The sequence below is a fragment of the Bos javanicus genome, chromosome 8, assembly GCF_032452875.1.
Source record: "Bos javanicus breed banteng chromosome 8, ARS-OSU_banteng_1.0, whole genome shotgun sequence".
Taxonomy (NCBI): Eukaryota; Metazoa; Chordata; class Mammalia; order Artiodactyla; family Bovidae; genus Bos; species Bos javanicus.
In genome coordinates, this window is record NC_083875.1 from 40601808 (window position 1) to 40618915 (window position 17108).

Genomic DNA, 17108 nt, shown 5'->3' on the forward strand with positions numbered 1-17108 from the left:
AAGCCAAGGGAAAGACAGAACACATCTTCACAGCTGCAGACTTCAACCAAGAAGGTGCACGGGGTAAGTTCCAACAGAGGGGACAGTGGTCTGGAAACCAGTGTCTGAATGAGTCCACACGTTACCCTGGGTTGTTAACTTTGCAAAGTCTCTTTTATTCTACAGTTGCCCCTCATCTCATTTGCTGAGCAGTCATTTGTCCTACAAAATTATTTGCATTCTGGATTTGGCTTGTTCTTTCTTTTTTTCCTTTTTTAAAAAATATGGAACACTTCACGAATTTGTGTATTATCCTTGCATAGCGGCCATGCTAATCTTCTCTGTATTGTTCCAATTTTAGTATATGTGTTTATTCATGGTGGCAATTATTTCGTTTCTCTACCCCCACTGTTTCCTTTAAGCTGGTAGTTAGATCTGGAGATTTGATATTTAGCAATGCTAAGGTTGAAAAGTGGATTCTGATATTGCCAGCCTGATTCATCTGTGATAAATTCACCAACAACCTTTCGAATATGATTTTGGCATCTGATGGTAATTCATTCTGTCATTCCTTCTGAACACATTTGCTGAGATTCTTCCATAGAAAGGATTTCTACCTCATCAACTGTTTGTTACCCTGAAATACCATGTATGGAAAAGGCAGGATTCATGCTTTATTTCTCCTCTTTATTGGTTTTCTAGGTAATAAATTGGTATACTAGCAACATCCAACGGTGATTGATGAGGTTCTGTTTTCTTATTCTTTGTTAGTATTATTATGAACACGTGGATTTACATGTTGTGGATGGTTTTATGTGTTGCAGTCAGTTACAGTCATGATTCTTTCCCTTGTTCAAATTTTCCCATCTTTGGTCAGTGGGAGCCCCTTCATTTTGAATCCTGTGTCCTTTTGACAGAACTATTTATCTTCAAAAGTGTCCTTATTTTCTGGCTTAGCAAATGTCTCAAGACCATCATCCCATACATTTCTTGCCCTGGAACTCTCTCTAAGTTGCTCAGTCGTGTCCAACTCTTTGCAATTCCATGGACTGTAGCCAAGCTCCTTGGTCCATGGAATTTTCCAGGCAAGAATGTTGCAGTGGGTTGCCATTTCCTTCTCCAGGGGATCGTCCTGACCCAGGGATTGAAAGTGAGTCTCCTGAATTACAGGCAGATTCTTTACCATCTGAGCCACCAGGGAAGTCCCGGAACTAGGCACAGCCATTTCTCCAGACAGTCTGGGATCCTCTTAGTGGAGAGTAGTACTTAGAAACAATGATCTTGATGATGGGAGGGCTTGTTGCTACTAGGTTGTCGATGTTTCTAGCCCTTTTTAGTGGATAGCACTCAGAAATACATATTTCATAGTAAGAGACAAATAGATAATGAGTTCATACTGATGTTTCCTGTATAATTTTTTATTATTGCAAAATATTCATAATAAATTTTGCCATGTAAACCATTTTTAAATGTATAGCTTTGTGACATTAAGTACATCCACATTGTTCTGCAAACATCACCACCATCCTTTTTCAGAGCTTTCTCATCTTCCTAAACTGAAACTCTGAACCCATTAAACACTGACTCCCCACTCCTTTTTCCTCCAGCTTCTACCATTCTGCTTTCTGTATCTATGAAATTCTCTTCCTTTTGTGACTGGTTTATTTCACTTATCATAATGTCCTCAAGGGTCGTCCATGTTGTGGTATGTAATTCCTTACTTTTTAAGGGAGAATTATATATACCCTGTATTTATATACCACATATTATTTATCCATTCATTCATTCATTGATGAACACTTGGGTTGTTTCCATCTTCTGGCAATTGTGAATAATACTACTATGAAAATGGGTGTATAAATACCTGTTTGAGTCCCTGTTTTCAATTCTTCTGTGTTATGTACCCAGAAGTAGAATTGCTGGATCATATGGTAATTCTATATTTAATACTTTAAGAAACTGCCATACTGTTTTTACATTGACTGCACCATTTTACATTCTAACAAGCAAAGGACAAGGGTTCCAGTTTCTCCACATTCTCATCAATAATTGTTGTCTTAATAGTAGGTATCCTAATGGATGTGAATCAATTTAAATTTAAGATTACATAGTTTGGATTAAACTTCCTTGATTTTACTTTGAAAAGCATAGTTCCTAAAGACATGAATTGAAGTGTTTATTTCCTAATCATACTATATATAAAATAGTTTTTTTAAGTGTCAATATTACTTCTAATAATAAGACCACTGAATGCAGCTTAAGATTTCTTTGTGGTTCTTTTGACACCAAAATCTTCCCTGGTGGCTCAGATAGTAAAGAATCGCCTGCAGTGCAGGATACCCAGGTTTGATCCCTGGGTTGGGAAGATCCCTGGATTGGGATCCCTTGGAGAAGGGAATGGTTACCCACTCCAGTATTGTTGCCTGGAGGATTCCATGGACAGAGGAGCCTGGTGGGTTATAGTTCATGGGGTTGCAAAGAGTCAGACATGACTGAGTGACTAACACTTTCACTTTCACATTTTTCACATATACCTCAAGGGATGTATGGTCAAATTTTCGTGTTTGAAAGTCTCTCAACAAACATAACAACAGAAAACAGAGTCATAGACACAGAGAATAAACAGGTGGTTCTTTGGGGGTGGAGGGTTGAGAGAAGTAGATGAAAGAGATTAAGAGGTACAAACTAAGATACAAAATAAATGAGTCACAGGTATGAAATGTACACTATGTGGAATATAGTTAATAATTATGTAATATCTTTGGTGACTGATGACAGCTATTCTTATCATGGGGATCATTTTGAAATGTATAGAAATATCAAATTACTATGTTGGGTACTAGGAATTAACATAGTGTTATGGGTCAGTCATATGACGAAAACAAACAAACAAACTCATGCAAAAAGAGATCAGATTTGTGATTACTGGGGGTAGAGGAAAAGGGATTGGATGAAGGTAGTCAAAAGGTACAAACTAAAAAAAAAAAAAAAGGTACAAACTTCCAGTTATAAAATAAGTAAGTACAACATGATCAGTATAATTAACACTGTTGTATGTTGTATATGAAAGTAGTTAAGAGAGTAAATCCTAAGAGTTCTTATCATAAGGAAAATTTTTTTCTATTTCTTTAATGTATCTGTATGGATGTTCACTGAAGTTATTATAGACATCATTTCATGATGTGTGTAAATTAAATCAGGATGCTATACATCTGAAATTTATACCTCAATAAAGCTAGAATGAAAAAAATAATCTATGGGTAGAATTCCAAAGAAAATGGCCTCAGAGTCAAAAATAATAAAACAGCACAACATTGTGAACACACTAAATACCACTGAACTATATATTTTTAAATGGTTAATTGTATATTATATGAATTTTACCTAAATAAAAAAAATTGAATTAAAAAAAGTCACTTGAAATAATTATGCCATCAATTTGATATACAGTTAGAACCATAGGTTTCCATTTGTTTTCAATTAAAAAATTTTTTTGGCTGCAAGGCATAGCATGCAGGATCTTAGCTCCCCAACCAGGGATGAAACCTGCAATCCCAACCACTAGACCACCAGGAAAGTCCATTTTCAAATTTTAGAAATTGGATTTTAAAAATTCAGTAATTTTTTACAGTATGTAAAACTTTTACACAGTTCAGTCAAACTGTAAAACAGCACAGTCAGAGAATTCTCATGTTCATCTCCCCTCTCCTTTACTCTGCTGCCTCCCAACATATATAACCGTTAGCAGGTAGCTCCTACAGTTTACTTTATGCTATAGTTGCTTCTTTGTAGGAAATAAAAAAGAAATGTTTATAGTCACATTCTCCTTCCCTTTATTACACAAAGGTGACATTTTACAAGGCCTGTTCTGGGCTTCTCTTGTTTTTCATTTATCCTGGTGCTTACCCAGTGTTACAAGAGATTTTCCTTGTTCCTTTTTCTGTTCAATACTCCTTTGTGTAGTTCTTATTATAAAGAAATCTTCCTCATTCCTTTGAACTGCTATGCTACTGTATGAATAAACCTATAGTTTATTTAACAAACTTCTACAACTACTATGGTGAACCATATGAAGGCTCCTCAAAAAACTAGAAACAGAGCTACCATATGATCCTGCAGTCCCACTCCTGGGCATATATCTGGAGAAAACCATAATTCAAAAAGATACATGCACCCCAGTGTTCACTGCAGCACTGTTTACAATAACCAAGACATGGAAGAAACCTAAATGTCCATTGACAGATGACTGGATAAAGATGTGATAATATACGTGGATTAAAGTGAAGTTGCTCAGTTGTGTCCGACTTTTTGTGACCCCATGGACTGTAGCCTGCCAGGCTCCTTCGTCCATGGAATTTTCCAGGCAAGGATACTGGAGTGGGTTGCCATTTCCTTCTCTAGGGGATCTTCCCAACCCAGGAATGGAACCTGGGTCTCCCAATATATGTGGATATATATTATCTAATTTAACAGATACGTATTGTTAGATTAAACTTGCTAATAATTTGTTAAGTTTTACATCTGTGTTATGAGGGATAATGTTTTGTAATTCTATTTTAATGTCTTTGTTTTTGAAATCATGGTAATACTGACCTTATATTATAAAATGATTTAGTTTTTCCTCCTTTTCTATGTTCTCAAAAAGTATATTGTTATTATTTTCCCTTAAAAGTTGGAATTCACCTGTGAAGTCATCTGGACCTAGAATTTCTTTGTGTAAATTGTTAACTACAAATTCAGTTTCTTTAATGGATGTTGGGCTGTTGAAGTTTTATATTTCTTTTTGGGTCAGTTTTTGATATGTGTCTTTTAATGAATGTGTCCATTTCATCTGTGTTGTCACATTAATAGTTGTCTGTAGCATATCCTTAATGTCTTATAGGTCTGTTTGATGTCCTCTGTTGTACTCCTCACATTGGTAATTGGTGTTTTCATATTTTTCTTGATTAGTCTGGGTAGGAACTTACAAATTTTATCAGTACCACTCTGAGAGAACTAGCTTTTGGGTTCCCTGATTTTCTACACTCTTTTTCTGGTTGGTAGGCCACATTTTTGGGGTTCCCTCATCTCTGATCTTGGACTCTAAAGTTCTGGCTGCTAAGGCAATTTTCTAATGATGTCAGTAGACTTACTGCCTTTAAATAGATTTTATTTTGTATTTTTTCTGGCTTTTCAAGTTGTTCTCACCAGGAGTACATGTTAATACTTCATTATAGCCAGAAGCAGAATTGTGAGAGAAATAATTGCAGGTAGCTGGTATTATAGGAATGGAGAAGGCAATGGCACCCCACTCCAGTACTCTTGCCTGGAAAATCGCATGGACGGAGGAGCCTGGTGGGCTGCAGTCCATGGGGTTGTAAAGAGTCGGACACGACTGAGCGACTTCACTTTCACTTTTCACTTTCCTGCATTGGAGAAGGAAATGGCAACCCACTCCAGTATTCTTGCCTGGAGAATCCCAGGGACGAGGGAGCCTGGTGGGCTGCCGTCTATGGGGTCGCACAGCGTCAGACACAACTGACGCGACTTAGCAGCAGTATTATAGGAAAAGTGCTGATTTGGAAGCAGGATTCTTGGGTTCAAGACTTCTCTATTGCTTACTGATACTGCTATTAATAACCTTGGGCAAATCAAATGGACGGTTTTAGTTTCCTTGTCTGTAACGTGGGGATAACAATAATATCTTACATCACAGTGCTTCTGTAAGTATTAAGTAAAGTAATATGAAATAAAACTGTTTTATGAACTATGAAAAATTTCATGAATATAGCATGGCTCATATTTAATTTGTACAACTATGGATGCCTTGGAGGTGGAGACTGAGTCTTTTTGATCATGATTCTTCAACACTTGGCACAGTTCCTGGAACATATTTTGGCTTTTAATGAATCTTTGTTGAGCTCAGCCGACGCTGTTTACATGAATAGTTACAATTCTCACATGACTCGGTAAATTCATACTGTATTCCCGTAGTTATTGGCAACACCTGAATTAATCTGGATCTGGCTGAATTATTGTTTATTATTGTTATTTAGACTAAAAATATGTACGGTATCATGTATAAATTTCTTGCATTATTCTTACAGGATTATCCTTTTTCTGGCCACAAACAGAAATATGTGCCAAAAGATCAGTAAGTAGTGGGAAATCCCTAAGGGTTGTCTCATAGGAGGAAGAGGTGACAAGATGCCCAGTTTCTAGTAATGCTGTAGGTTGAGTGTGCAGATATAAAGGAGGTTGCTAAGTGATGTGTCACTAAAGCTTATAAGCTCTTACCTTGCTACCACATTCCTTTATAGTTTCTGCCTGTGGGGCTGTTGTTTGGAGGAATTTAACTATACCACGTACAGAAGACAGGTTTGTGTGTTATCTTAAAACCATTTCTAGGTTTTAAGAATGCAAACCTAGAATGCAAACATGCATTCATATCTCACCAGTTTTAAATTCAAATGTAAAGTTCATTCAGGCTAGATCACTGTTTCCCCAGCTCCAAGATTCTGCATGTGTGTGTGTGTGTGTGTGTGTGTTAGTTGCTTAGTCGTGTCTGACTCTTTGCAGCCCCATAGACTGCAGCCTACCAGGCCCCTCTGTCCATGGGATTCTCCAGACAAAAACACTGAAGTGGGTTGCCATTTCCTTCTCCAAAAGAAACTATAGAAAGAAAGAAAGTGAAGTCCCTCAGTCGTGTCCGATTCTTTGCGACCCCATGGACTGTAGCCTACCAGGCTCCTCCAACCATGGAATTTTCCAGGCAAGAGTACTGGAGTGGGTTGCCATTTCCTTCTCCATACCACCTCATAATTCTTATCCACATCTCTGTACCACTTACATTATTTACCTAAGATTTTCTTTGAACTAATTTTCTTTTTCCAAATGAATGCATTTTAAAAGAAAATTATCACTGTTGCATATTGAAAATCAATACCGCCCCAAAAAGAAAATCAATACCACTTTCCAAGATTATGGTATAAATTAAAAAATAATGAAAACAAAACAATTTTATTAAGTGCTACAAAGAGATCATTGCCTATTGAAGACTCTGAGTTCTGGGCTTGCTGTCTTTTAGGGATATACTAGCTTAAATTGTCTCTAAGATCTCTGATTTCAGCTTTCAACACCTATGGTGTTCCAAATTCTTCTCTTCCTACTATTTGTGGATTTCCTCCCTCAGTTCTCACTCATGCAAACTGTCTCTGCTTACCTCATGTACAAATGATTCCTTTTTACCAATGACTGCCTCCATTTTTAGTGTTGAGAGTCACTATGGAAGAAAAAAAACTCAGGAATTCTATGTAAGAAATAGAAAAAGGGGGGAAATTGTGAAAAGCAGAAAGTGATTAGGAGAAGGTGACTCAGACAAAAGTCATCGTGCTTCCTTGACCTAGAATAGTTTCCTCTATTTTCCCAAACATTGTCTTTTCATGTCCCTGTACTTTCACTTTGAGGTTAGAATTAAAATAAGCATATTCTAAAAAGACAGATGCTTCTAGCAGGATGAAGAAACCATTGAAGGAAAAGAAATGAAATAATTTTGATGAGTGCTGTAATTGGAAAACCAGGGGAGTGTAAGAGGAGAGAGGGTTGGTTGAGAAGGCAAGGAGAAGTGAAGTCACTCAGTTGTGTCTGACTCTGCGGCCCCACGGACTGTAGCCTGCCAGGCTCCTCTGTCCGTGGGATTTTCCAGGCAAGAATACTGGAGCGGGTTGCCGTTTCCTTCTCCAGGGGATCTTCCCAACCCAGGGATCAAACCCAGGTCTCCTGCATTGCAGGCAGATTCTTTACCATCTGAGACACCAGGGAATCCCAATAGGGAAGGCCTGGAGAGATAGCAGGTAAATAGAAGAAGGTGAGAAAATCTCAAAGAAAAATTTAGCATAGTTTAAAAATTTCGTTCCCCTCCTTCTTATCCTATCATCTTAATTTCTGTTCTAGAGACTCACACATTGTATTAGTATGGAAAATTATACAGTTCAGCTGCTTCTTAGGTGAAGTCAACTTCATAGGCTAGGATTCTCCCCACCATTAGTAAAACTGTTTCTAAGAGAAAATGTATTCCGCGTTTTGTGACAGTATTTCAGAACCCAAGAACTGTACAGTGTTCCACACACAGTGGGTAATTAAGGAATGTTATTTCTACTGTCTGCCTTTGTAAATCTCAAGTGGGACAGAAAATGTCAGGAAGATTGTTAATATGACATGGATTTTTCCAATAGAACAGTTCAATTTTACTTACAGCATCTGTGTATTTTAGGTCCTCTGTTAGGTTTCTTATGACTGTAAGTATAATGGTTCTTCTGATGACTTCCAGGCAGGTTCTCAGTCAGACCTTTTCAGACTATCTGTGGTGAAGGATGAGGATGTGTGTGTGTGTGTGTGTGTGTGTGTGTGGGTGTGTGTGTATGATCTGTGGAAGATGAATCTTAGTAGGCAGCTTGTGCTACATATGACTCACCACACTAGTCTGGCAATTTACCTCACTTAACAAGACAGCTTGACCAACCTTGAGCTTGGATGTTCTGATAATGTCAAATTGCTCTAAGAGCTTCTAAATACACTCTTAATTTCTGGGCTTATCTCATTGAAGACTGATGAAAGAAAGTTCACAGATTGCAGTTTGAGCGGTCTGGTCTGGTATATATTTTCTGAGGGTTTCTCTCATAAAATGACAGAGACTTCTGCAGCTGTGGGGCTTCCCATGTAGCTCAGAGGTAAAGAATCCGCCTGGTAATGCAGGAGACATGGGAGACTCAGGTGTGATCCCAGGTCAGGAAGATCCCCTGGAGTAGAAAATGGCAACCCAGTCCAGTATTCTTGCCTGGAAAATTCCATGGACAGAGGAGCCTGGCAGGGTAGTGGTCCATGGTGTCTCAAAGAGTCAGACATGACTGAGCACACATCACCACCACCTCTTCCACGCTGGGGAGTCCTTCTATTGACCTAAAATATATGTAGTATTAACAGTGTGGTCCATGGACAAAAATAAGAATTACTGGTTTGTAACATGAATTTTCCAACTCACTTGGCATGTTCTTGTTGCTATTCTCAGTTTTTAAAAACTCTTCCAGAAAATTAGAAGCTTAGAGAGTTTGGAGATCTTATTATACTTTTTTGCCAATTATTGTAGTATTTATATTTTACAACCATAATACATAAAATAATTTATAAATCACTTTCTGTCAGGTTAAGTTAATGCTGCAGTAACAAATTATCCCTCAAATCTCAGACCTTTATAACAACAAGCATTTATTTCTTTTTCATGCTGTATATCCATCAGGGGTCCTTTTCAACTCAGCTCCAATTTGTCTTCATTTTAGGACTCACAGTAAGAGAGCAGTCTAGTGCTGGTCTTGTGGTCAGGGAGAAGAGAAGATGGCAGCTATGTGATGGCTCTTAAAGCTTTACCCAAATGGTGCACATTACTGTCTCTCATATTTCAGTGGGCAAAGCAAGTCACACAACCAGGCCTGAAGCCAATGAATGGGTCAGGCATGTACAGCCTTCCAGAGGGAAGGGCCTGGAAGGAGGGGCAGCAAAGAATTCAAACTCGTAACACTTATGATCTACACTGTAAAAATCTGAATGAGAGTTGGGGAAAGATCAGAGAGGCATTTCAAAATATGGGGAATCTACTCCGTAACTAAAGGAGATAAAATTACTTTTACTAATTTTACTAACAGTTTGAGAACAATTTGCTCTTTTTTCCTAGCTTTATTGAGATATAACTGACACATAATGTTGTGTGTTAAGTTACACAATGTAATGATTTGATATATGTATATATTGTGAAATGATTACCACAAGTTTGGTTTAGGTATCTATTGCAATACATAGTTATAATATTTTCTGTATGTGGTGGGAACTTTGAAGACTTACTCTCTGAGTAGCTTTCAAATATACAATAAAGTTTTGTTAGCTCTAGTTAACCATACTGTACATTACATCCCCTGAACTTACTCATCTTAAACCTGAAAGTTTGGGGAGTTCCCTGGTGGTCCAGTGGCTAAGACCTCACTCCCAATCCAGGGAGCCTGCCTTCGATCCCTCGTCAGAGAACTAGATCCCACATGTAACAATTGTTTATATGAGTTCAGGTTTTTTTAAGATTCCGTATATAAGTGAGATCACACATTCTTTGTACTTCTCTGTCTGACTTATTTCACTTAGCGTAATGCCCTCAAGATTCATCCATGTTCTCACAAGTGGCAGGATTTTCTTTCTTGTGGCTGAATAATATTCCATTGTATATAGACATATATACACCACATTTTCTTTAGTCAGCCATTGGTGGACATTTAGGCTGTTTTCATGTTTTGGCTATTGTAAATAATGCTGCAGTGAATCTGGGGTACACATATCCTTTCTAGAGAGTGATTTCATTTCTATTGGATACATCCCAAAAGTGGGATTGCTGGATCATATGGTAGTTATATTTTTAATTTCTTGAGGAACCTCCACACTGTTTTCCATAGTGGCCGCATCAGTTTGCATTCCTACCAACGATGTCTGAGGGTGCCTTTTTCTCTATATCCTCCTCAGCATTTGTTATCTCTTGTCTTTTTGATAATAGCTATCCTAACAGGTCTGTGGTGATATCTCCTTGTGGTTTTGACTGGTATTTCCCTGATGACTAGTGACGTTGAGTACCTTTTCATGTAGGTGCTGAATGGTCATCTGAATATCTTCTTTGGAAAAATGTTTATTCAGAGTATTTGCCCATTTAAAATTGGATTATTTGTTCTTTTTGTTATTGAATTCTATGAGTTCCTTATATATTTGGATATTAACCCCTTATCAGATATGTGGTTGGTGAATATCTTCTCCCATTCTATAAGTTGCTTTTTCATTAAATTAAAAAAAATTATTGTTTTATTTATCTGTTTTCGGCTGCACTGGGTCTCCTTTGCTGCATGGGTTTTTCTATGGTTGGACCGAAGGGGGCTGCTCTTCAGTTGTGGTGGCTTCTCTTGTGGAGCATGGGCTCTAGGGCATGTGGGGTTCGGTAGTCGCAGCACGTGGCTTCAGTAGTGGCAGCTCCCGTGCCCCAAAGCACAGGCTCAGTAGTTGTGTGCACGGGCTTAGTTGCCTCACAGCACTGGGGAATCTTCCCAGATCAGGGACTGAACCCTTGTTTCCTGAATTGACAGGTGGACTCTTTACCACTGAGCCACTAGGGAAGCCCTGCTTTTTCATTTTGTTGATTGTTTCTTTTCTTCTGTGCAGGAGCTTTTTAGTTTGATGTGTGAAAGTGAAAGTGTTAGTCACTCAGCTGTGTCCAACTATTTGTGACCCCATGGACTATAGCCTGCCAGGGTTCTCTGTCCAAGGGATTCTCCAGGCAAGAATACTGGAGTGGGTAGCCATTTCCATCTCTAGGGGATCATCCTGATCCAAGAATCAAACCTGGGTCTCCTGCCTTACGAGCAGATTCTTTACCATCTGAGCCAAACTAAGGAATCCCTTAGTTTGATGTAGTTCCACTGGTTTATTTTTGTTTTCATTACTTGTGCTTTCGTGTCATATCCATAAAAACACCATAAAATCATTGCCAAGACCAATGTCAAGGAGCTTTTTCCGTTTTCTTCTAGGAGTTTTATGGTTTCAGGTCTTACAAGTCTTTTATCGATTTAAAGTTAATTTTTGTGAATGGTATGAGATAGGAGTTCACTTTCATTCTTCACATGTGACTGTTCAGTTTTCCCAACACTGTCTGTTGAAGAAACTGTCTTCTCCTCATTGTGTATTCTTGGGCCTCTGTCAGATATTAGATGGTCGTACATGTGTGGGTTCAGTTTTGGGCCCTCAGTTCTGTTTTATGTGTCTGTTTTATGCCAATACTATAATGTTTTGAGTACTATATTTTTATAATATAGTTTGAAATCAGGATGTGTGATGCCTCTAGCTTCGTTCTTTTTTCTCAGAATTGTTTTGACTATTTAGAGTGTTTTGTGATTTCATATACATTTTAAGATTTTTTTTTTCTATTTCTGTAAAAATTGCCATTGAAATCTGGACAGGGCCTGATTGACTCTATGGATGGCTTTGGGTAGTATGGACGTTTTAACAATTTAATTATTTATTTTACTCTGTCTTAAAGGCTCTTGTGTGATTATTTCTTTAAGTGTCATAAGTAGAAAATACATCCCCTATGTAAGAAATATAGATGACTTATTTTAAAAAGAAAAACATCATGGGAACTTATCTCTCTGGGGTATACATGGATGACATATTAATAAGCATGATTATAAAGGAAACACAAAATAGAATAAAGTCTAACTAGATACTAACTCAATTTATATCTGAGGTTTCAAAATGTCAATGTCTTTTATCTTGATTTTGTGTGGTTCATTTTAGAAGATGGAAATATCACAGAAAAAGAGTAACATATTCATGTTCTGAAACTTGTCAGAGAATTTCTGATTTGGTAAAAGGATATCTGCACTTCCCGAGAAGAAGTCAGACAGGTCTTAGGAGTTATTAAAAATTATTAATTCTCTGAGGACAGGAACAAAATTCCTTTAAACCTTTCTTAAAATAGGGCTCATTTCATATCAAAGAATTAATATGTCCCCTTAAGTATGTAACAAACAGCCACGGAGTAATTGAGCTCATGTGGGGCTAGTGCTCTTCAAGATCCTTGTTTTTGTTTTTTTTTTCCTGTTTAAATTTATTTATTTATTTATTTTTTTAAATTTTATTTTATTTTTAAACTTTACAATATTGTATTGGTTTTGCCAAACATCGAAATGAATCTGCCACAGGTATACACGTGTTCCCCATCCTGAACCCTCCTCCCTCCTCCCTCCCCATACCATCCCTCTGGGTCATCCCAGTGCACCAGCCTCAAGCATCCAGTATCGTGCATCGAACCTGGACTGGTGACTCGTTCCATATATGATATTATACGTATTTCAACGCCATTCTCCCAAATCATCCCACCCTCTCCCTCTACCACAGAGTCCAAAAGACTGTTCTATACATCAGTGTCTCTTTTGCTGTCTCATATACAGGGTTATTGTTACCATCTTTCTAAATTGCATATATATGTGTTAGTATACTGTATTGGTGTTTTTCTTTCTGGCTTACTTCACTCTGTATAATAGGCTCCAGTTTCATCCACCTCATTAGAACTGATTCAAATGTATTCTTTTTAATGGCTGAGTAATACTCCATTGTGTATATGTACCACTGCTTTCTTATCCATTCATCTGCGGATGGACATCTAGGTTGCTTCCATGTTCTGGCTATTGTAAACAGTACTGTGATGAACATTGGGGTACACGTGTCTCTTTCCCTTCTGGTTTCCTCAGTGTGTATGCCCAGCAGTGGGATTGCTGGGTCATAATGCAGTTCTATTTCCAGTTTTTAAAGGAATCTCCACACTGTTCTCCATAGTGGCTGTACTAGTTTGCATTCCCACCAACAGTGTAAGAGGGTTCCCTTTTCTCCACACCCTCTCCAGCATTTATTGCTTGTAGACTTTTGGATCGCAGCCATTCTGACTGGTGTGAAATGGTACCTCATAGTGGTTTTGATTTGCATTTCTCTGATAATGAGTGATGTTGAGCATCTTTTCATGTGTTTGTTAGCCATCTGTATGTCTTTATTTTTGAAAGACTTCATTTTGGAAATGCCTTGTCAGAAGCAGAAAGAAAGAACAAGGACAAATCCCTGGTGCATGTAGAGGATTCTTCTTTTTTTTTTTTTTTTAGCTTTCATTGTCTTTTGCTCTTATTGATTTATATTACTAATAAATGCAGTATTTTTCAGTTTAACAAGCAGTTTACTATTCAGTTGTATGATATGGGACAGGAATGTAAAATTTAACCTTTCTCCTTATAGTCCAACGTGGAACATATTATATACCTCTCTATCTGGCCCCCCTATCTAGGCATACATTTATGAATATATATTGTACATATATCTGTTCATATACACATGTACATGTATATACATGTGTTTATATATAAGAATAACACATACATAAATAATATATTGTACATAAATGAAATAAACTCCTTTATTTGCCTCTTTCCTTTCCCTCCTTGCCAATAATGTCTCTTTTTTCTTTTCCTTTTCTTTAGCCTTCTTTTCCTTTTTTACTGTTTTCCTTCCTTCCTTCTTTCTTTCTTTCTTTATGCTATCCTTGGGATAGCTTTTTCAACTTTTTGTTTTGACAGCTATTAGGAGTACCTTTTTCTAAGAGCTCCCCGTGTTTAAACTTGGGAAAAAGAGTTGTGCTTCTAGCCAGAACATCCAGCTATATTAGTCTACAAGATATATGCCTAGCTTCTTCACGGGGCACAGTGTGGCCAGGGATTGATGCCTGAAGATGTGCCACCTGGGTGTGCCCTTCTGTTTTGACATCATGATGGTAAACCATTATGCTTGTTGTGGTACACTATCATGTCTGTATAGAAGTTACAGGATGTGCAGAGTTCATTCATCACAGTCCGTTTTTTTTTATCTGATTTTGACACCAGTTCTATAAAGAGGGAATGTCAATGCCATTTTATAATTAAAGGTTAAGTTTCAAACCCAACACTGGGGAGATCCTTAGTGACCTCTTCTTCCTCCTCCTGATTCCTTTCTCAATCTACACGTAAATCTTAGGTGTCCATGTTCCTACACGACAGCCTGAGAACCCCCAACATTGATCAACCTACCACTAACCTATAATGTTATCCTTTCCCTTGGTCATAGTTTATTGGCCTAAAGGTGAATGCTGGATCTGAACCGTATTAATCGGGGTTCATCTTTAGGATTTTAAAAACTAGAACTGAAAATTCAGCACCTCTTCAGTGGCACAAGTTTTCAGAGGATTTGTCTCCATCATTTCACTGAAAATAGCTCTTATCAAAGTCACCTATGAGCCCCTGTGATCCTGTTGCTGCTGCAGCTGCTAAGTCACTTCAGTCGTGTCCGACTCTGTGTGACCCCATAGATGGCAGCCCACCAGGCTCCCCCGTCCTTGGGATTCTCCAGGCAAGAACACTGGAATGGGTTGCTATTTCCTTCTCCAATGCATGCAAGTGAAAAGTGAAAGTGAAGTTGCTCAGTCGTGTCTGACTCTTTGTGACTCCACCTACTGCAGCCCACCAGGCTTCTCCGTCCATGGGATTTTCCAGGCAAGAGTACTGGAGTGGGGTGCCATTGCCTTCTCCATGTGGTCCTGCTAGGTGGTCAGTTCTCAAGCCTCATTTCTCTCCACCATTCAGCAGCTTTTAGCATGGTCGATCACTTCTTCCTCCTCTGTTTTCTCAGATGGCTTATGGGATACCATTCTCTCTTGCTTCTCCTCTTATCTTGCTAGCTATTCCTTCTGAGCCTTCTTTGCAGGCTTGTTCCAAGCTCTCAATCTCTAACAGTTGAGGAGGTCTGGGGCTTTGTCTTCAGGCTTCTTCTACTCTCTGTCTTAGGCTACCTTTGGTTCTCTCCACCTTTACCACCACATCCAGTACTTTAGCATATAATGTTGACTAACTGCCTTCAAAATATATTCAGCATATGACCATTTCTCACCAACTCTACCACATTATTTCTTATCTAGATTATTGAAATAGCCTCCTAAATAGGCCCCCTGCCTTCACTTTCCTCCCCTCCAAGTTAATCTCCATGCAGCAGCCAGAGTGGTTCTACTCAAACAGAAGTCAGATCCTTTCACTTCTCAGCTCAGTATTTTCCAGTGATGTTCCATCTCAGAGCAAACACCCAGAGTAAACATAGTGATCTTGGATCTATTAATATATGACCTGGCTACTGTTACCTTTCCGATCTTGTCTCTTGGTACTCTTCTTTTCTCCCAGTTCTACTCCAGTATACTGGCCCCTTGTTTGTCCTTGAACATGTCACGTGTATGTTCCCACTTAGGGGTCTTTGTATTCGCTGTTACACCAGATTTTCTTTTTACTTTCTCCCTAACTTCATGGTTTGTTCAAATATAACCAAACAGTAGAAGACTTTCCCTGACCACTTTTACAAAATAACACACCACCACTACCGCTGCAGCCACTCAGTAGTCCCTAACCTCTTATGCTTATTATTGTTCTCTACAACAGTTAATACTGCCTTATATATTATTTGTACATATGTCTGTTCTGCGACTTTCTCCACTCCACAAGTACACGAGTCCCTGAGGGCAGACATTTTCCTTGTCACTACTATTTTGCTAGTGCCTAGAACAGTGCCTGCTCAGTCAGGCTCAAAGGCAACAGCTATTGAGTGAATATATAAATTTAATAGCCTAGATCGGAGAAAGGCAGGGAAAACCAGTCTGAAAAAAAAAAAAGAGAGAGAATGAAGCTAGCTTGCTGGGAGGAGCAGAGACCATTTGAAAGGTGAGTCCTGGCTAGGCCTGAGTCACTGATTGTTCCAGGTGCTTAGGTGCATTTCTGATCTCCTGCAGCTTGGTGGTTCAGCTCTCCCATGTAATTTATGGTCTTTAGTGTTTAAGTGGCCTTAAGTTTCTGTATCTACCAGAGTCCTAACAAGTCTGCCACAGTCATATGTACAGAAGGAGCTATAGGGCCAGAATCCAGATCTTGGATTTTTAGTCCAGCATGATACAGGCATTTCTGCAGTTCAAAGCCCTTACATGATTACAGGGCCAAAGATGTAAGTGCCAAAATCCACTTGAAACAAGGACACAGAGGGTGTCAAATGTGAATGACTTTCTGCTAAACTTGCTAAATATCTGCTTTTCTCCTACAGAAAGTGCAATCGATTTTATTATAAATGTACATTTTCAGGATCTGAAAAGGTACAAGCAAACACATCATCTTTGAGCGCTCCATAATTGATTGATACATGATGTTAAAGAATAAACATTAATTGCATGAATGACTGGATGAATCCTCCAATGTTAGGTTGGAAGGAATGTAAGAGGCAGTTTCATCCGTTCAGAGAAATATGATTGACCCAGGATAACTTGCTCAGTGACAGAACTAGAACCGGAACCCTACTATCCCAAGTCTGACCCTCTACCAGCCTCTTTCTTACTACACAGGATGCCTCATTCTTCTCCTCTCCCTTGTCCTTCCACTCCCATTCTGTTAATAATCTCTCCATCAACAAATTGTGGCTAATGCTATTTAGTTGTCTGTAAAGACTGTGGTGACAGATTTTTAAATGAA

General features: G+C 38.5%; 1 pseudogene; it reads right to left on the reverse strand.

Moving 5' to 3' along the window:
- Positions 1-257: 257 nt before the first annotated feature.
- LOC133253513 (U6 spliceosomal RNA) lies at positions 258-357 on the reverse strand (annotated as a pseudogene).
- Positions 358-17108: the final 16751 nt, after the last annotated feature.